Raw genomic sequence first — 22,582 nt, forward strand, 5'->3', positions numbered from 1 at the left:
TGGGGTCCTGGTTTGGATCCTGGAATAGGAAAAGGACATTAAGTGAAATTCAAATGGTCTACAATCTTAGTAACATGATATTAATGTTTATGCCCCGATTATGGTAATTGTAATGTGGTTATAAAACTTGTTAACACGAGGGGAATCTAGATGAAGGGTATTATCTTTGCAACTTTTCTATTAAGTCTAAAATTATTTCAAAATAAGAAAGGCTCCAATGAATAAAGACACAAGGCACAAAGTAGATGTTCACAACACATAATCAACAGACTAGTATTGAGAATATATAGAGAAATCTGACACAATAGTAAAAATAATTCCAAAATCTAATAGAAAAATGGGGGAAAACCTTGAACACACAACTTGCAATGGAGGAAAATCAAATGGCCAATTAATATTTGAAAAAATGCTAAACCTCATCACTAATCACAAGAATGCAAATTAAAACAATAAAATACCATTCTATATTCACGTGATTGGCAAAAATTAAAGACTGACAACACCAAGCACGGATGTTCTTTTACTGTTGATATGCACACCCCTGACCTTGCAATTCCATTCCAGGTGTACACCATGCAGAAACATGTGCTTCTGTGCACTAGGACACACATATGAGAACTTTCATCACAGCATTTTTTTTCAATAACCAGAAGCTGGAAACAACCCAAATGTGCATCAACGGTAGACTGGATAAATTGTGGTACATTCATACAGTAGACTGCCATATAACAATGAAAATGAACAACCTGTAGCCATATACATCAATACTGATACTTCTTAAAATATGCAAAAAAAGAAAGAATATTTGCAACATGATTTCAACTATATAATATTCAAAAGTAGTCTGAGCTACTTGATAGCTTTTTGGGAGAGCAAACATAGCTATAGCAATGTAAAAAGCAAGGGATTATCACCCAAGTTAGGATGGCGGCTACCAGGCAGGGGGGAGGAGGGTGTGATCAGACGTGGCACGGTCCAAGGCAGGGCTCCTACAGTCCCGGCCCTGTCCTATCTCTTAGCCTAGGACTTGGCTACCTGAGTGTCACATTATACTTATTCTTTAGACGGCAGATATGTTTCATACATTCTCATATACGAATGAATATTTCATGTTTTTAAGAGACAGATACACACACTTATGGATTAATACTTCTTAAAGAATAGACATTAAACTTCCTCTAGAGAGAATTGGGGTCTAGGATCTAGGATTGGAAAAAGGGACACTTATCATTGTATATATTTATTTGTATTTAATGCTATTTAAATAATGCTAAATAAAATTTTTTTCAGTTCCTCAGCTCTAGACCAGACTTACTGAATCAGAATCTCAGAGGATGGCCTGGGAATCTAGATTCTTCAACAAGCTCCCCACGTAATTTTTAAGCAGCTAACATTGAGAACACCTGGTTAGTGGGTAGGGTGTCAGAAGGGGGAAGTCAGCAGGCAGAGTGTTAGGAATTCCTTGATACAGAACCCAGTCACCCCTCTCCTTACCTCTCAACTCAGGCACAAGTTGGTTGGGTACAGGGAGCCATGGGCCCTGGATCTTGACAGCTGCTGGTTCGCATTGTCTTTCTGGAAATAGAAGGTACTAGCCATTGATCATAATTCCTTCTTGGTTCTCATGAAAAGTGTGCTGGCTTCCTGTGTTTTCCGTCCCCTCCTATCTTGATCTCCTTTTTTCCTTCAGTAGTGCTGCCTCAGTGATATTTCATTAGATCATGGATTATATGCTGTTGAGAATATGACTTGAGTTGTGTCCTTGAGTTAATTTTAGCTTTAAAATACTAACATATCCTTCCTCTGCAGAGGAATCCCTATTTCAAATAAAACTTCTACCCGAATTTACAATGTAGGATCCCATAAGACTGTAAACTCTAGACCTGAACTGTCTAATGTGGTACTGTAGTTACATGTGGCTATTTTAATTTAATTTTAATTAAATAACATTTAAAATTCAATTCATCAGTCATACTGGTCATATTTCAAGTGTTAAATAGCCACATGTGGCTAGGTGCTATTGTATTGGATAGTTGGATATAGAACATTTCTAGCATCCAGAAAGTTCTATTAGACAATTTTCTCTAGACCTGTCAACAGTTTCATAGTTCCTATGTAGTAATGTCAGAACATGACTCTGCCATGTAGCTTTTTCTCCCTTTTTACCTGCTTCAAGTTATTAGAAATATTCAGGCTGTCACCCTCCTTCTTCATGGCCACCCTCCTTTCTATCCAGCCCAGACCCCATTCTGCATCATTTTGACCATTCTCATGATCACATGCTCAATTCTGAGTCTTTTATTTTTCTGACATACTTGCTCTACTAATCCCATGCATGCAGGACTTTGTTTCTACTCTAGAACTGCCTAAGAGGTACTGGAGGAAGTCACACAATCGTGGGATTGGGGCCATGTGGCACTTAGAGAGTACAAGCTCAAGTGCCACAGGTCAACGATACACAATGCCCCTTCTCTAGTCACTTCAAGATCCCTAATCTAGTGCTATCAAACCTTAATGCGCAAACAAATTACCTGAGAGACCTTATTAAGAATGCATATCCTGGGGTGCGGGGTGGGGGTGGGCGTGGAGAAGATTTGCATTTCTAACAAGCTGCCAGGTGATGCCCATACTGCTAGTTTGTAGGTCACTCTTTGAGCAGCAAAGCTCTAACCCAATGGTTCTTAAACTGTATGTAGTGCGCATTAGAATTACTTGGGCTTGCTAAAACACAGATTGCTGGGCCCCACCTCCAAAGTTTCTAATTCAGTAACCACGGAATGGGGCCTGAGAATGTGCACTTCTAACAAGTTCCCAGGTGCTTCTGCCAGGGAATTTCACCCACTCACCTAACATAGGTGCCTCTTAGCACATGGCAGTGTACAAAGTGAGTTAACCTGTATTCTCTTTCTCTCATTAAGATGACCCTGGGAGATGGGCTAATGCTGCGTTACCATTCCTACTTTCAATGCTGGATGGCCATCAGAGCAGTTGAGACCTGCCCCAGACTCAGTCACACAACTAGACACAATATTTGTGTCCTGACTTTGAACCTCAGACCTTAGTTTTGCTACATAGCACTATCTCCTGACAAGGAGCACCTAGTTAGGCTCTTATAGTTGGTGATCAAAACCATACCCTGAGTTCTAGCCAGATGGTTCTTTTTATGGTGTTATCACCATATATATAGTTTTGTCACTATATATGTATGTATATATATATATATATATATATATATATACACACACATATATATATCTTTATCACTGAATATCAAACTATTACCAATAGCAGCCCTTTCTAGCTTTTTGAGGTTTTATTTGAAGAACACACCCTCTAAGAACAATATTTTAACATGAAATGTGACCTGCCAAAGTGAACAAGGCTATGGAAAATTGTATGTAAAATAATATGACGTGCCCATGGATCTTTCCTGAATCAACTCTATTTTGTTTAGAAACTTTTGGTTCTAATATATTGTTCCAAGTGCAGATTTCTTAAATGTTCACTGCTATGTTTTAGGCTTTGTTGCTAACTCTTGACTGGTTTATAATATTGATTGTAGATAGTGAATTTAGAGGATACAAAGCACCTGGAATTCAGGATGGCTACAGAAGCAGAACGTTGGCCTATGGGAGACAGAATATTACTGTTGAGTGCCACCAGGGGTTTCCAATGTGCACTGGAAAGAGGGGACATCACTCTCTGGAGGGCTTATAGGATCCTCTCTCCCTGGGATGGACTAAGTGTAGCCAAAAGTAGGTGGGTACTTTCAAGGCTATGAATTCCTTGTCCCTCTGAAAATGATGGAGCAAATCATGGGAATCACACAAAATGAGATCCCATAGTGTTTGACTTCCTACTAGAGAATGAATCACAATCAGTAATTATGGGTACATTCAATTAAGAAGTGAAGAAATAGCCATTTAAATAATCTTCTATTCAAATAATTATATTGGCGCATCTAGTGGGGTGATTATTTTATTTTCAAGTTCTGTAAGCTAGAAACATGTATACCAGGATAGTCTTAAAAGAAGTAAGGGATTTACTTTATTTGATGAATAAAATTTAAAATTTTTGTTAAGATTTTTTTGCTGTTGAATGATTTGGCCAAAGAGAATGTGTCCCAAAGTTATTTCAGTACTTCTGGCCTAAAGTTTTTAAACAATTTAACACTTAAGTAAATTAATTTCATATCCAAATGTAAGGAATAAAAAGGGAAATGAATTTTATCAATTGGTATGGGTTGGAGAGAAAGAAGTTGGAGATCCTATGAAGACAGAAGTGATGTATGTGATGGCAGCGGGGCCGGGGGAGAAGGAGGGAAGTGAAGGATGGCGGGTTTTCAGTTTGAGCAAACTTGGAATACAAAAAGAATATGTTCTTCCATGTAGAGTGTTCTCAATGCTGAATTATAGGTGTAAAATTATTCCTGTCAAACATTTGACAACTATATTCAAGTTATGTCATAGCAACATAGAAATCAATGCAGTGATAGTTTATACAGCTCTCTCATAGGCTAAAAGTAGAGAAGTTTGTAAAGGTAAAAATAAATTAATAATTAAAGAGCTGACCAGGCTTTGTCTATGATAAATAAAGCCTCTAAAATACAATAACAGAGTTTGATGTGGTGGCTTACGTGGACAGCTTATTTCTGGGCCACCCTCCTGGGACCTACCCTGTCACTGTTACCTCTGAAATCCAAGCCTGATCCCAGAGGACACAAAGAGCACCTGGCATAGTCTCCTGACCATCTGGACTATGTCAGTGGCACTGACTAGAAAGGGAGTCAAACAAGTTAGGTCGGTGCACTTAGAAGTTCCTGAGTTTTACAAGTCAGGCAGTATTTTTCTGGAAAAAAAATTACATGTATCTATCTAGAAATCCAGAGCAAGTTAGAAATTCTTGGAACTAAGGAACAACTTTTTACCGATCCAAAAACATCTGACAGAACCAGCACTTGGCAACATGTGCTGGAAAATGTCATTTCGCAGCCCCAGAGGTCTCCCAAAATACCTGAGAGACTACTAGCATAATGAGGCTTCTGTTAATATTCTTGCACTTAAGAAACAACATGATGAAAACACTGACGTATTTTATATTTCTAATGCAAAGTGAATAAACTTAAGAATCATTTCTTGTATACCTTGTCATAAAATTGGATTGGTAAAACATTAATGCATGAGGTCATAACATTGAGGGGAAGACTTGACAAAAAGTGAGATATTAGTTTTGTTTCAACTAAAATTTTTGCCCTATTTTTAAAAATAGAATTTATACATTTTTTTCGATGTTTTCTAAAATCTCTATAGTGCTGATGCACTAAATTTCTTTTTACAGAATCTTTCTGATTGTATTTTCTATTTTAAAACCAGTGTATTGGGGGGTACCATTGCCAGTACATTTATTGGTAATTCAACCATATGATCATTACACAAAAATAATTTGTTTCAGACCTAAAGCTTTATGTATTTTACTGTCATTTTGGCAGAACTTACTTTCATTTCTGTTTTTCAATTGTTATGTTGGGGGAAAATATATTAGTCTGAAAACTGGGAAACGTGATTCTAGTTGTATGCCATAGCAATGCCTGTGTCGTACTTGAAATTCCAGTATGTTAAACTACCCCAGGTATTGGTAAATGGCTCCGCAGCTCTCACAGGAGGATATTCTGGCACAGGCAGAAACCGGAGGACAGCAATCTTTAGGTTATTATAGTGGGTTACTTTTTATTATAGGAACTTATAAGTTGATACAACACTGTTCAGTGATTTGTCTTCTAAGTTTATTCTTTGTGGCTGTCTTTGTTTTATAATGGGTAAAATTGAGCCGACTCTGTAGTAATTTCTTTAAATGTACACACTAAATCAACTTAAGTGGCTGACAGGATGACAGCTGGGATGTAAAAAGGGTCATTTATGAGGTGTTAAAGGCAGGGCACTGGCCTTTCCCCCTCAGACTAGTGGACAATGGCTCTATTAAAGTAGTTTCTTGCTGTTAGGTGGTACTGATCCCACAGGACAAGGGTCTGGCTTGCCTCTGTGTTATTTGTTATGTTGGGACCACCTCAGATTCAGAGTTGAATTGCTATTGAGAAACAACAGAGGGTAAAGCATTTTATCAGACTCTAAGAAACTGCACGCTTCATTTCTTCTCTTTTCTCTACCATCTTGCTACTTCCCTTACTCAATGACCTTTAAACTCACTACACTTATCGTCACTGCCCAAATTGTACACACCATTTCTATTTATATCCCACTGACTAGAATTTAGTCAGTGGCCTCTCCTAGCTGCAAAGAAGAAAGGGAAATTTCGTTCTATTTCAGCTAAATTAGGAGATCTGTTACTGACAAAGAGAGAGAGCACAGATATCAGGGAGAAGTCCCTAACAACTCTACCCACCCACTAAAATCCCACTCATCCTACAGAGTCTAGTATAGGCATCACTTATTGTTAGATCATCCTGTTTCTTCCCTAATTCTTTCCAGGTGGACTCTTAATCACTTTTTCCTCTGAAGTCCCACTTTTACTTCTACTTGCTTTTTGCCTTATGAGTACATGATCTGTGTACCTTACATAGCTCTCATTCTAAATAGTGAGTCCTGAACCATGGACACCTATGGCTCATCTTCATAGGTATGGATTCACGTGTTGCTCACTTATGTACTTTTAAGGACTGTACATTTATTTTTATACACAGAGCCTGGGACACATGTGGCATTTTGTAATCTAAGGCCTTTGGAATTCTGGTAAAACTAAAAAAAGGATTCTGTGCTATTTTCAGTATATATATTTAAACTACAATATACATTAAGCTAATAAATTTTATGTATAAACTGAATTGGTAAACAAGTCAACATCTTTATTGTTCCTATAAATGACATCATTTCAGTGTGGTTAAGCTGATTATCCATGCCAACCAGGAACCATTTGGCAGTTATATATACATAGCTTCCAGGCTAAAGGGCTATCTGATTTAAAAAGAGAGAGAGAGAGAGAGAGAGAGAGAGAGAGAGTCACGGTCCTAGGTGCTCAGGAAATATTTCTTAGTGAATGTATCAGAGAACTGATACTTTTTTCATTACATAAATAATTATTTCCAAAAAAATAGGTCCACATCCTTATTTTCAATTCTGAAGTCTGAAGAGCTCTTAAAACCAAGTTATTCCACAAGTTTGGCACAAAACTTATTTTACAGCAAAACCTGGCTGTCCCATTTCCTCCCCAAATATCAGCTGAGTGCTGGTGTTCTGTTGCTTTGTTGTTGTTTCTTTTGTAACCATGAAAATGTCAAATAGAGTCAAAGGTAACCTCTGGTAACAGTGAGAAGACAGAAAAAAAAAAAGAAGAAGAAGAAGCATCTCATTAACAATAGCATAGAAAGTGAAGGTATTATGGAAGCTGGATCGTGATGTCTATGAGGCATTTTAATGAAAATTATGGAGTTGAATCCTTATTATATATAACTTAAACAGAAGTTGTGCAAGTTTTATAATGATGATGAACAAGAATCAATAAAAATAAGAAAACATTGCATAGGACAAAATTTTAAGATCTTGACCATGTTTTGGTTGAATTCAACAAGTAATGAATGTATACCTATAACATAGCATGAAGAACAGAATCCTGAAGGTGTAGGTGAACATTCATTAGTCTGGCTGTAGAAATCGAAGAAGCATCATTGTGTAAAATAATCTGAAAATCGAGTAGAAAAACCTTCTAATGATCAGGAAGCACTGGAAAATTATATTGATAAATTTGATAAAATTATATCTGATAAAAACCTTATTCTTAAGCAAATTGACACTGCTAATGAGTGAGAATCCTCAGGTTTGGGTGTGTTGGTAGCCCACTTTAGCTAAAATTGGCAGTGATTTGAAAGAGCTATACCTAAGATGTTTGAAAGGTTTATGTAACTTGCCCGGGTTTTACTATGCCAATGAAGCATGGGTAGCCAGAGAAATATTCTGTGATGGTCGATAAGGATTTCACTGCAGTAGCTGGATTTTGGGGTGAACAGACTAGTTAGGAAACACAGGTTTTACTGTCCCTGGAGAAGTACTCCACATGCCTATCCTGAACTTCTTGTGATGCCAGTGTGAAATTTTAACCCCCATAAAGAACAAGCAAAGACACCTAAAAAAAAAATTGTCCTAGGTGCTTGCTTGCTGCAGTTCCCAAGGGCCTCAGAATCAAAGACTTCCTGGAAAAGTTCAGTCTTCAGGTTGCATTAATATGGTTGCTAAGGCTTGGGATAATGTTCGTAAATCAATGTTAAAAATGCTTGGCATTGGTATGATGCATAGGCCATGCTGATCATGAGAAAAATCAGACAAACTCAAGTTGAGGGAAATTTTACGAAATTCCTGGCCTCAAAAGTTTCAAGGTCATGAAAAACAAGGAACGACTGCAAAACTTCTAGATAAGGAGACAAGATGATTAAATGCAATGAAACATCTTGGAACAGAAAAAAGGCCACTAGTGGGAAAAGGCCACCAGTGAAATCTTATAAAGTGTGAAATTTTTTTTCTTTATCATATTAAGTATCCAGTATCTTCAGAATTTTTTTTGTTTGGTTTTAGAGGGGAGGGAGGAATCAAGTTGGTTACCTTCTTGTTAGTAATTCCCTCTAGGCTGTGTTTCACCCAGCCACTTCACCTATCATTTTTCTCTCTACTTTCATCCTCCAGAAGCATATTTAAATCTCTAATACGTTTACATACATTCTCATTCTTATACTCTTCATTGATTTGGATTTATGGGCTTTTTATTTCTTTACTTTCATTATAGTAGTTTTTCTAGAAAATACAAGAGATGTGTTTGAAGTCATTCTACCACCTTTTATTAGAAATCCTTCATTGTACTTTTTTAAAAAAAACTTACTTTTTTAATCAAAAAGTGAAGTGGGGATGGGTTCAATTTCATCTAGAACTTTGGAAAGTTTATTGTCTAAGCATTATCTTTTAATTAAATTAGTTAATGTGATCTAGCACACTTTATAAATCCTTTCGCTTTCCAAGGAATCATGTTATTTTGCGTCTTTGTGTTTTCTGCTCCTATTACCTTTTACCTATTCTTCAACATGTAGCTTATATAGAACCTCCCAGGAAACCTCTGATTCTCAGTATGTATTAAATAGTCTACCTCTGTAATCCAATTGCATACTGTTTGTATTTTATTAAACATTATATGAATTCATTTGTTTCACCAACTATATTGAAATCCTTATCTCATTTGTCTGTATCTTCCCAGCACCTAACAGAGCTTTTAACCAGAAGTAGCAGTAGGAGTAATATGTACTTTTAAATATTTATCAAATGGATAAGTGAATAATAAAAGTACTGTGCCTTTTATAAGCATGTATTCAACATGAGCCAGCAGTATAATACAGTTGGCAAAAATGTTATTGCCGTATGAAGTGGAGTTAAAGAAAATCATATTTGTTTAAAAAAAAAAAAAGGTAAGAGTTTGGCATAGGTCCAATCACACCTTTAAAATTGTACATACGTCTGAAAATGACATTTTAATAGATACATTATGAATCATAATTATAGTATGATAGGAAATAGAAAATATGATACATAGGGGTCTGAAAACATGTTGATGGAAGAGTAGTTGTTGGAAATGGGAAATTTTCATCTGATAATATTGAAGGCTCCAGGAAATAATGAATATTTCCAAATATGTGAAGAGTTTTGGTTTGATTGCAGAATTTTTCCCCCTGAGTTTAACTTTAAAAGCTAGATGAATGGATCGTAGAATTTTGGTTCAATATAAGTAAGAACTCTCCAACCAGAACACATTGCTTATGAGGAAATGGCTTTCTCCTTCATTAAAGGTTCCAAATTTACTGACCAAAACTCTGGTATGTTTTAGGGAGCCTTTCTGCATAAGGTCATAAGGTCCTCTAAGGAGCCCTCCAATATCAGCCGTTTAGACTTTCGCAGTGGAATAAAATGATTTAGTTGAATTGAGATGTCATCTAAATAGCAGAATTACTGATCATAAACTGGAAGCTATCTATATGCAGAGTATATATGGTAAAACTAAAATTATAATATTCAGAAAAACTTAGTGGTTAAACTATAACAAGAATAAGCTATAATCAAAATTAAAATTATAAGAAAACTTTTTGAGCTATTACTTCATTTCATGTAATCCATAATGTATTTTTTTGCTAACGATGGTTATCAAAATGAAATATTACTTCCAAATTTAGATATTCTTAATTTTTCAGGTGATTTTAAAGAACTCTAAAAGTTCAAAGAACTGAATACACGAATGGCCAAACTAAACAACTTTCATAAATTTGCCCAGATAATGAATTAATTATAATACTTAGATTTTATATGCTTGCTTACTTACTTACTTTATTTATTTATTTAATTGAAGAAATGATTTAATATTTTTTCCCTGTCTACCTTTCCCCTCCCACCTCCCCTTTGGTAACCACTAGTCCATTGTCCATGTCCATGAGTCTCTGTTTGTTTGTCTTGTTCATTTGTTGCTTTTAGGTTTATATCCCACATATAAGTGATTAACTAAAGTGTGAACTTTAGTTAATAGCAGTATACACATTTGCTAATTTCTTAGTTTGACAAACATACCATGGTTATTTAATATTAGTAGAAGATAGGTGTAGGGTATATGAGAACTCCATACTATCTTTGCAACTTTTTTGTAAATTTAAGATTATTTCAAAATTAAGTCTATTTTTTAAAAATGCTTGGTATGTACTGTGGCTTACAGTGATGTTTGAAACTGAATCTACAAAAACAGACCAAAGGATCTCATATCACTGATGAGAAGACCACCTTATGCCAAAAGTTTATCAGCTAAAAGTGTAAAGCAGACATGAAAGAAATGTCCTACACTGATGGTAATGCTGTTGTGCATGTCTTGAGTGGAGAAATTTCTAAAGTGATACTTTTTGCAAAGATTTTGTGTGGACATTTTGTTCCAGATTTATTGAAATATAATGTACAATTAGTTGCTCATATTAACAGTATACAATTTAATGAGTTTTTAAAAATTATAGTTGGCATAAAATAATATGTTAGTTTCAGTTATATAGAGAACTATATAACTCACAAAGTGGTCACCCCACTAAGTCTAGCACCCCTCTTCCACCTTACGTATTTATTACAACATTGTTGACTATTTTCCTTATGCTACATTTTATATCTCCATGACTATTTTGTAACTATCCATTTGTACTTCTTAATCCCTTTGCCCTTTTTCACTCTCCCCACCGCAAACCCCTTCCCCGTCTAATAGCCCTCAAAATATTTTCGGTATCTATGAGTTTATTTCTGTTTCTGTTGTCGTTGTCTATTTTGTTCTTTAGATTCCACATGTACGTGAAATCGTGCGGTATTTGTCTTTCCCTATCTGACTTACTTCATTCGGCGCAATACCCTCTAGGTCCATCCAGGCAGTATCTTTTTCCATCCCTTCATTTTAGTCTGTGTGTGTTTTTAACTCTGAAGTGAGTTTCTTGCAGGCAGTATATATAAGAGTCTTGCTTGCTTATCCATTCAGCCACTCTATCTTTTGGTTGGAGCACTTAATTCTTTTCCATTTGAGGTATTTGTTGATAGGAATGTAGTTATTACCATTCTTTATTCATGTTTTTGATACCTGATTTTTCTTCTTAAGAAGTCCCTCCAACATTTCCTGTAATACTGGCTTGGTGTTGATGAATTCCTTTAGTTTATTTTTGTTTGGGAAGCTCTTTATCTGTCTTTCGACTCTAAATGATAGCTTTGCTGGATAAAGAATTCTTGGTTGTAGATTCTGAGTTTTCATCACTTTGAATATTTTGTGCCAAGCCTTTCTGTCCTGCAAAGTTTCTCTTGAGAAACTTTGGGTTTCTCAAAAAACGTATGGGTATTCCCTTGTAGGTAACTAACTGCTTTTCTCTTGCTGCTTTTAAGATTCTCTCTTTGTCTTTAACCTTTGGCATTTTAATTATGATGTGTCTTGGTGTGGGCCTCTTTGGGTTCATCTTTTTGGGGACTCTCTGAGCTTCCCGGGGTTGTATGCCTATTTCCTTCACCAGGTTAAGGAAGTTTTCCATCATTATTTCTTCAAATAGGTTTTCAATTTCTTGTTCTCCCACTTCTCCTTCAAGTACCCCTATGATGCAGATGTTGTTACATTTAATTGTGTCCCATAGGCTCCTTAAATTATTATTATAGTCTTGGCTTTTGTTTTCTTGCCATTGGGATTGGGTGTCCTTGGCTTCTCTGTTCTCTATATCGGTAGTTCGATCCCCTTTTTCATCCACTCTGTTGATTCCCTCTAACATACTCTTCATCTCAGATAATGTATACTTCATTTCTTACTAGTTCCCCTTTATAATTTCCATGTCCATTTTTATGTTTGTTTGTTTGTTTGTTTGTTTTTGGTCTCTTTGTTAAAGTTCTCACTGAGTTCATCTACACTTCCTCTAAGTTCATTGAACGTGTTTATAAACAGTGTTTTGAACTGTGCATCTGTTAGATTGCTTGACTTTATTATTCCTGGATCTCTGTTCTGTTCTCTCATATGATTTGTTTCTTTGTCTTCCCATTTTAGCTGCTTTTCTGTGTCTGTTTCTATGTACTAAGCAAAATTCCAAAGTCTCCCAGTTGTATTACTGTGGCTTTGTGTAGTAGGTGTCAATCAGCACAGTCCTGAGAGGGGTTCAGCTGGAGGCCAATTTTAGCCTCAGCCTGTGTCCCCCTGAGGCTACCTATTAAGATTCAGCAAGCAATCCACAGATACTGTGCTTATAGTTGTCTCAAGAAGCCACACCAGAAACTGAGGTCAGCTGCCACCAAATGGGTCTTGGAGCTGCTTAGCAAGGGACACAGGACTCACCAAAGACACACCTGGACGTGGCTTGGGTGGGACTGCCAGTTGGGAGAGGCGGAGTTTCAGGGAATCTTCTAGGCAGAGTGACCTCTATTATCCAGTTTGCTGACATCTCAGCTATGGCAGCACTGTGTCTACACGCTGGGACGGGGGAGGGCTCAACAGCAGAACAATGGATACCGCTGGCACTTCTGCCAGGGAGAAAGCCTCGCCTCTAGCCCTTGCTCCCACAACTCAGTGTCCTCCTATAAGTCTGTGATGCCCCCTGAGAAGCCAACCTGGTGCTGGTGCTCAGAGTGAGCGGGTCCGTCACCACGAGAGTCTGCTCACAGGCACAGCCCTTTTAAGAGGAACTGTCTACACCTGCCAGCTGCAGCTGCTGTAGCCTCTGTCCCAATCAGCCGCTGGGGATTGGGCAGACTTGCCTTTCACCCCCTCCTCCTTCCTATTATTGAAGGATGATTTCTTATTTCTCTCCTTAGTTGTAGGGCTTCTGTTCATCTAGACCCCAAGAGACTCTGTTTGCTGTTTGCTCCATGTTTCTATCACAACTTTGATGTGGTCACAAGAGGGGATGAACAAAGCCTCTGTCATCTATGTCATTTTGCTTGGTCTTCTCCCTAATTTTGTATGCCAATTTTAATTTTTTAAACCGAGTCAGTTTTGTTTGGATCTATACTTGCAAAGACATATTACAGAAATATCCATAAGAAGTTCTTCATAAGATCCCCAAAATTGATTTCCCTTGTCTCAAACTCCTAAGAAGTTCCAGAACAAGTTCCCCAGCCTAGTTTGTGACAGTGAAGCTTATGATTCTGAATCAGGATTTACAACACAGTTTAGTTTTGTTCTACTCTCCACATCATTCTGTGTGGACATATTTTTTTTTATTGTAGTAAAATATACATAAAAATTTACCATCTTAACCATTTTTAAGTGTACAGTTTGGTGGTATTAAAATACATTCATATTGTTGTGCAACCATCACCATCATCTATCCTCATAACTCTTCATCTTGTAAGACTGAAACACTGTATCTATAAACAATAACTTCCCCTTCTTCCTTTCCCCCATCCCCTGGCAACCAGCATTACAATTTTTGTCTTTATGATTTTGACTGCTCTAAGTACCTCATATAAGTCAATGCAGCTAACACTGGTCACCTACTCTGGTGTTTCTGAGACCCCACCCCACCCAATTGGCAGGGCCACCCAAGCCACTTCCAGTGGCTTTTCCATACAAATGACTTGTCTTGGCTCATGCTACAGGCTTTTCTAAAATCTTTCAAAGGTTCACAAAATCCAAACAGCAGCATCTGGTCTCAAGATGCCCTACACCTTTTGCTGAGCAGCTCCAAGCCTGGCACTAGTGGCAGCTGGCCTCAGTTTGCAGCTCGGCTTTACCCAGGCATCTTCAAGCCCGGCTAAGGTGGTAACCATCCTCAGATTGATTGGTGGCTCATGCCGAGTGGCCCCAAGCAGGGCACAGGCTCTGGCTGAACTTGGCCTATAGCAAGGCCCCTCCCAGGAAGTCCTGGGGCTAGCACTCCCAGTGGCTAGCTTCAGACTGAGCCAGAGCACCAGCAGGGGCCACATCTGAGGACGACACACCCAAAGGGCAGACTGGGGAGGCACTAGAGCCCTGCTTAAGCAAATCCTGCTCCATAGGGTCAGCCCCTACACAACAGCTCCTGGTTGTAGTCCCCAGCCAGTCCTCACAACCAGTCAGCCCATGGATCAATCCCTCCCATTGACGTGAAAACAGCAACAAGGCTCGACTATAACAGGAGGGCACACACAACCCACACAAGGGACACACCTGGAGCACCCAGCTCAGGAGACCAGGGAGACTGTGCCACTGGGTCCCACAGGACATCTACTATATAAGGCCACTCTACTAAGACCAGGAGACACAGCAGCCCTACCTAATATATAGAACCAAATAGAGCGAGACAGCCAAAATGGGGAAACAAAAAAACATGTCCTAAATGAAAGAACAGAAAAAAGCTCCAAAAAGAAACAAAATGGAGACAAGCAATCTACCAGATGCAGAGTTCAAAACTAGTTATAAGGATGCTCAATGAACTTAGGGAGAAGAGTAGATGAACTCAATGAGAATTTTAACAAAGATATAGAAAACACAAAAATGGAGATAGAAAACATAAAAAAGAACCAGTCAGAAATAAAGAATACCTTAGGAGGAATTAACAGTAGATTAGATGAGACAGAGGATCAAACAAATCAGAAGGTAAGGTAGCAGAAAACACCCAAACAGAGCAGAAAAAAAAAAGGAATAAAAAAAAATGAGGATAATTTAAGAAGTCTCTGAGACAATTGCAAGCATACCAACATTTCCATCATAGGAGTACAAGAGAGCAAGGAATTGAAAACATATTTGAAGAAATAATGACAGAAAACTTCCCTAACCTGGCAAAAGAAATAGACATACGAGCCCATGAAGCTCAGAATCGCAAACAAGATGAACCCAAAGAGGCCCACACCAAGACATATCATAATTAAAATGCCAAAGGTTAAAGACAAAGAGAGAATCTTAAAAGCAGCAAGAGAAAAGCAGTTAGTTACCTACAAGGGAGCCCCCATAAGACTGTCAGCTGATTTCTCAATAGAACCTTTGCAAGCCAGAAGGGATTGGCATGAAATATTCAAAGAGATGAAAAGCAAGAACCTACAGCCACGATTACTCTACCCAACAAAGCTATCATTTAGAACTGAAGTACGGATAAAGAGCTTCCCAGACAAGAAAAAGTTAAGGACTTCATCATCACCAAACCAGTATTATGAGAAATGTTAGAAGGACTTCTTTAAGAAGAAAGAAAGAAAAAGGTCAGAAGTATGAATAACATAATGGCAATAACTACATATCCATCAACAATTACTTTAACTGTGAATGGATTAAATCCGATCGAAAGATAGGATAGTTTCTAAAGACTTGAAAACATATATCTGAAAAGATATTTGCACACCTATGTTCATAGCAGCATTATTCACAGTGGCCAGGACATGGAAGCAAATGAGGTGTCCTATAACAAATGATTGGATAAAGAAGCTGTGGTACACATATACAACAGAATATCACTCAGCCATAAGAGATGAAATACTGTCATTTGTGACAACATGGATGGATCTTGAGATAATCATGCTCAGTGAAATAAGCCAGACAGAAAAAGTTGAAAACCACATATCACTTATATGTGAGATATAAACCTAAAAGCAACAAACAGGACAAATAAACAGAGATTCATGGACATGAACAATAGACTAGAAGGTAGGTGGGCAGGGGAGAGGAGGGAGGGAGATGGGGTAAAAGGGGTCAAATATTTGGTGAGAGAAAGAAATCTAATTATGGGTGGTGATCACATAATGCAATATATATATATGCCTGTTGAATTGTACACATGAAACTTACTGGATTTCATTAACTAATGTCATCATAATAAAAAAATAAAAATAAAATAAAAAGATAGAGTAGGGAAATGAACTGGAAAACAGGACCCTTACATATGTTGCCTACAAGAGACTCGTTTCAGTTCAAAAGACATACACAGAATGAAAGTAAAGGGATGGGAAAAAATATTTCATGAAAATGAAACAAACAAAAATCTGGGGTAGCCACACTTATACTAGACAAAACGAACTTTAAAACAAAGGCTATAACAAGAGACAAGGAAGGACCCAGTAATCCTACTTCCAGGTATTTATACAAAGAAACCCAAAACACTACTTTGAAGGGACATATGTGAATCCATATGTTCATTGTGGCATTACTTACAATAATCAAGATATGGAGGCAACCCGGGTGTCCATCAATAAATGAATGGATAAAAAAGAGGTGGTACCTGTACACAATGGAACATTACTCGGCTATAAAAAAAGATTGAAATCTTGCCATCTGTAGCAACATGGATGGACTTAGAGGGTACTGTGCTGAGTGGAATATGTCAAAAAAAGAAAGACAAATATCTTATAATTTCACTTACATATGGAATCTAAAGAAAAAAATAAATAAACAGAACAGAAGCAAACTCATAGGTAACAGAGAACATTTTGGTGGTTGCCAGAAGGGAGAGAGGTTGGGAAGTGGGTGATAAAGGGGAAGTGACAAAATAGTCATGCAGATGTAAAGCACAGCATAGGAAATATACTCAATAATATTGTAATAACTATGTATGGTGTCAGATGGGTAGTACTAGACTTGTCAGGGTGATCACATTGTAAGTTATATAAATGTCTAATCACTGTGTTGTACACCTGAAACAAATACGATATTGTATGCCAAGTGTAACTGAAAAATAAAAACATTATTTAAAAAAAGAAAGTAAAACAAAACTGGGCTCTGAGTTGTGAACACTTCAAAAACTGTAAATAAATGGAGAGTGAAGTGTGGTTATTTTTATTACCTTTCAAACCCGGAGACCTTTATCAAAACCATATTGCACAGGGGAAGGAGTAGGAAGCCTTGGCTCAATGCCTCTTCTACAACCCTCATCCCTCATCTGCAAGGTAAAAAAGAAAGAAGGAAAAAGGAAGGACAGAAAGAGGGAGAGAGAAAGATAAAGTCTCCTTTAGCAAGGGCCTTGCTTCTGTGAGAAAGGGGCCCAGCTTTCAGGGGCCACTGGTGCAGGCAAGCAGAGGGCAGCTTGGTTTCCTTTAGGCTCAATCCACTTTCCAAGCTTGGTGAAATCTGAGGCAGGAAGTAGAGGAGTCAGCTTCAGTGTAATTACTTCTTAAGCTGGAGGTGTGCCTTTGGATACATCATAGAAACTCTCTAAAACTTATTGACCTATTTTTTAAAATGAGGGAGGGTTCTGGAATTTGTGATGTGTAAGCACTTCCAACTCTAAGATTCTATAATTCCAATGATAAAATATTTATGGTTTTCTATTAATTTTATCTTACCTTCCATGGCTATCCATGAAAATGTAGGAAGATCATAAAATTTCGAATCAAGTCTTAGGTTCAAGTCCCAACCTGCAAGCTATGTAATCTTAGACAAGCCCCTTGATGCCTCTGAGCCTTTTCCACACCCATAAAACTGACAAAATAAATCTCATAGGGTTGTTGTAAGATTCAAAAGGGGATATTTGTGAGAGCACTTTTATAAACTCTAAAGGTGTTAAAACAAATGTAGCATAGCATTCTTACTAAATATCATTTCCATTTATTTGCTCAATTTAAACTTCACTAATCAAATACTTAAATCATTCATTCCATAAATATTGACAGTGTCTCCTATTTTAGGCACCAGAGATACCTTAGTGAATAAGACACTGGAGATCACTGACATGGAACCTGGACTTGAAAATGTTCTTTTGACATCTGCATCAAATAAACAGATCTAGACATAATAAATATTTTAGTGAGAGACATATAAATAAGCTGTGTCCAGTATTTTAGAGATATGAATTCAATAAATACATATAGAGCTTCTCCTGTGGCCCCATATACAAGGACCAGGCATATTTTAGGTGTTGGGAGACTGAGCATTGAGCTAGATAAACCAAATTCTTGGCCCTCCAGAGTTTACACTCTATCAGAAAGGTTGAATCAGTCAGACTATTACTAATTGTCTATAGAAGACATGGCCAAAGAAAAGTGTGAGTCCGATGTGAGAGGTACGAAACAGTTCTGAACCCAGAGCTTCTGGGCTCTTCTCTTGGCAACATTCAGTTTCCCCTTATCAGAACTGAAGTCATTATAAACTCGGATGTGCTCTCATGCCTCATTTCTGGTTCCAGTTATTCAGCTTGGACAAATTAACAGCCTTTATCAAGTAGTCAGACATTTGGAGATAGGGAATAACACAGCTATTTCTCAGCCGTAGTTAGCTGTTACGGCTTTATCAGATTTTCAAACAGCATTCATACATTCTGCAAAAGTATGATTCAGCTTTACCCTTTTTTCAGGCTCCTCTAAATCAACCCTTTGACTCACTTAATATAAGGACTCCCATGGCCAATAATGAACTACCAACCTCCAACTCACCTCTCAAGTACTGGTCATTATGCATCCAGCTGTATGTTCAACAACTGCTGGTTCTTTTTTATGAGGCGCTGTGCTAGGTGCTTGCTTCCTGGCATTTATAATCACATTTGAAAACTTAAAAGAGAAATGCAAATAATTCTAAGATAAGTCAGTATGAGTAGATGCCACTTGATTAAATGAGATACAGGTACGCCAAGGAGGGAGCCACCACTCTGACTTGAGTAACTAGGGCCGAGAAGGAGGTAGCTCTGATAACAGCCTCCTTGTGCCAGGCACATCCTGGACATTATACATAGCTTCTTACTTGATGTGGAAGGCTTCATGAAGGACTTGGGAGTCTAAGACCTTAAGTGGTGGGAACAGTTAGGAAAGACAGAAACATAGTTTCAACTGAATATATTTATTGACTGCTTAACACTGGCCAGGCACAATGCTAGGTACTGGGCACCCAACGGTGCTACAGTAAGGGCTTACAGACAAATAAGTGGGCAATTAAAATTACCATAAAGTGTTAATGTGTGTTACAAGAATCCGTTGCACATGACAAAATTGACTCAGTTTCTTAAGCTAAACTGTGACTAGGAACCTCAGGACGAATCCAGAACTTAAACAAGGAAACTGTCTCTGCTATCTGTGTCATCATGTCCTTTAATTTTACAGATGGTGTGTCCCTCCAGATGAAAATTCTTTGAAACAGTGCCCCCAGAGGCAAGATGCAGGCTTCTCCGGGAGGAAGACTCAGGGAGAAACTCTGGCCCTGCCTGGACCACTCAATTTTCCCTGAAACTGCTGACCATAGAAGGGGCACAGCAATATGTTTCTTCCTGCTCCCCCACACCCACCCTGGCCTGCTTCTGGTCACCAACTATCAAAAATGGTGAAAGAAACCACTCATTATGATGTTTTGGGGGTCAAACTTAATATCGCCTAGAAAAATTGAAAAAGGCTTCCAGGAAACTGGCCTTGAAGTACTGCCCTGATAAGAATCCAAATGGAGAGAGATTTAAATAGATTTCCCAAGCTTATGAAGTGCTCTCTGATGCTAACAAAAGGGGATTATATAACAAAGGAGGAGAACGGACAATTAAAGAAGGTAGAGCAGGTGGTGGTTCTGGCTCCCCCATGGACATCTTTGATATGTTTTTTTGGAGGAAGAGGAAGGATGCAGAGAAAAAGGAGAGGTGAAAATGTTGTACATCAGCTCCCAGTATCCTTAGAAGATTTATAAAATGCTGCAACAAGAAAATTAGCTTTGCAAAATAATGTGATTTGTGAGCAATGTGAAGGCCCAGGTGGCAAGAAAGGAACAGTAGAATGCTGTCCCAATTGCTGATGTATGGGATGCAAATAAGAATTCATCCGATAGAACCTGGAGCAGTTCAGCAAATTCAGTCTGCGTGTATGAAGTGCCAGTACCATGGGGAACGGATCAATCCTAAAGATAGATATAATAGCTGCGATGGACAGAAGATAATTCAGGAGAAGGTTCTAGAAGTTCATATTGACAAAGGCATGACAGATAGCCAGAAGATAACATTCCATGGTGAAGGAGATCAAGGACCAGGACTAGATATTATCATTGTTTTAGATCAGAAGGACCAGGCTGCTTTTACTTGACAAGGAAATCTTTTCATGTGTATGGACTTACAGCTGATTGAAGCATTGTATGGCTTGCAAAAGCCAGTATCTACTCTTGACAACTGAACCACAGTCATCACCTCTCATCCAGTCAGATAGTCAAGCGTGGAGATATCGAGTGTGTGCGAAACAAAGGCATGCCAATTTATCGTAGACCATATGAAAAGAGATGCCTAATCATCGAATTTAAAGTCAACTTTCTTAAGAATGGCTTTCTGTCTCTTGATAAACTCTCTTTGCTTGAAAAACTCCTACCTGAAAGGAAGTAGAAGAGACTGATAAAATGGACCAGGTAGGATTGGTGGACTTTGAACCAAGTCAAGAAAGATGGCACTATGACAATGGTGAAGCACATGAGGGAGATGAACACATGCTAGGGGTGATGTCCAGTGTCAGACCTCTTAAAGAGGCCAGTGAATTTCACTCCCTGCTGCCATTTATATGTAGTAGTGAATGAGTGAAGGACTATAATCTTAATATGCTCACCACTTGCTATTGTTTTTGTTTTAATATTCAACTATAGTAGTGTTTTAAAAGTTAAATGAAGAATAAACTTAAATATAAAAGCTTTGATTTTGCTCTGTATGTATGATGACATCAGTATGCAAGATAAGCAATACCTGTAAAAACTACTTTAGGGGGGCAGGAAAAAATGGCGTAGCTTACAGAGGCTTTGTTCATCCCTCTTGTGACCAAATTAAAGTTGTGACAGAAACAGAGCAATCAGCATGCAAAGTCACTTGGGATCTAGATGAACAGAAGCATTACGACTAGAAAGAGAAATAATTAATCAACCTGCAATGGTAGAAGGTAGGAGGGAGTGAAGATGGAGGCTATAAGGTCCCCATCAGCTGAGTGGGGCAGACTGTGGCAGCAGCAGCCGGCAGCTGCATATGCCTCTTAAAAGTCTCTTAAAGTGGCTGTGTCTGCGACTGGACTTTCGTGGTGACGGACCTGTTTGCTCTGAGTACCAGCGCTGGGTTAGCTGCATAAGGGACATCAGGGACTTACAGGGGGACATTGAGTTGTCAGAGTGAGAGCCGGAGGTGAGGCTCTCTCCCCGGCCTAAGTGCCAGCGGTATTCATTGCTCCTCTGTTGAGCCCTCCCCTGCTCCCATTGTTTGGACTCAGTGCCACCACAGCTGAGATGTCATTGAACTGGATAACAGAGGTTGCTATGCCCAGAGGATTCCCTGAAACTCCACCTCCCGCAACTCATGGCCCCACCCAAGCCATATCCAGAGGTGTCCTTGGGGAGTCAGGTGCTCCTGATTGAGCAGCACCAAGACTCACACTGGAGGCAGCTGGCCTCAGTTTCTGATGTGGCCTCGAGAGGCAACTATAAGTATAGGACCTGTGGATTGCTTACAGGTGGCTTTGGAGGGGCACAGGCTGAGGCTAAAATTGGCCTCCAGCTGAACCCCTCTCAGGACTGTGCTGATTGACACCTACTACACAAAGCCACAGTAATACAACTGGGAGACTTTGGAATTTTGCTTAGTACATAGAAACAGACACAGAAAAGCAGCTAAAATGGGAAGACAAAGAAACAAATCATATGAGAGAACAGAACAGAGATCCAGGAATAATAAAGTCAAGCAATCTAACAGATGCACAGTTCAAAACACTGTTTATAAACACGTTCAATGAACTTAGAGGAAGTGTAGATGAACTCAGTGAGAACTTTAACAAAGAGACCAAAAACAAACAAACAAACAAACAAACATAAAAATGGACATGGAAATTATAAAGGGGAACTAGTAAGAAATGAAGTATACATTATCTGAGATGAAGAGTATGTTAGAGGGAATCAACAGAGTGGATGAAAAAGGGGATCGAACTACCGATATAGAGAACAGAGAAGCCAAGGACACCCAATCCCAATGGCAAGAAAACAAAAGCCAAGACTATAATAATAATTTAAGGAGCCTATGGGACACAATTAAATGTAACAACATCTGCATCATAGGGGTACTTGAAGGAGAAGTGGGAGAACAAGAAATTGAAAACCTATTTGAAGAAATAATGATGGAAAACTTCCTTAACCTGGTGAAGGAAATAGGCATACAACCCCGGGAAGCTCAGAG

General features: G+C 38.3%; 1 pseudogene; it reads left to right on the top strand.

Moving 5' to 3' along the window:
- The first annotated feature begins 19,731 nt into the window (after window positions 1–19,731).
- LOC120605459 (dnaJ homolog subfamily A member 1-like) lies at window positions 19,732–20,900 on the top strand (annotated as a pseudogene).
- Window positions 20,901–22,582: the final 1,682 nt, after the last annotated feature.

This window comes from Pteropus medius, unplaced genomic scaffold (assembly GCF_902729225.1).
Source record: "Pteropus medius unplaced genomic scaffold, Ma_sr-lr_union100, whole genome shotgun sequence".
NCBI classification, from domain to species: Eukaryota; Metazoa; Chordata; class Mammalia; order Chiroptera; family Pteropodidae; genus Pteropus; species Pteropus medius.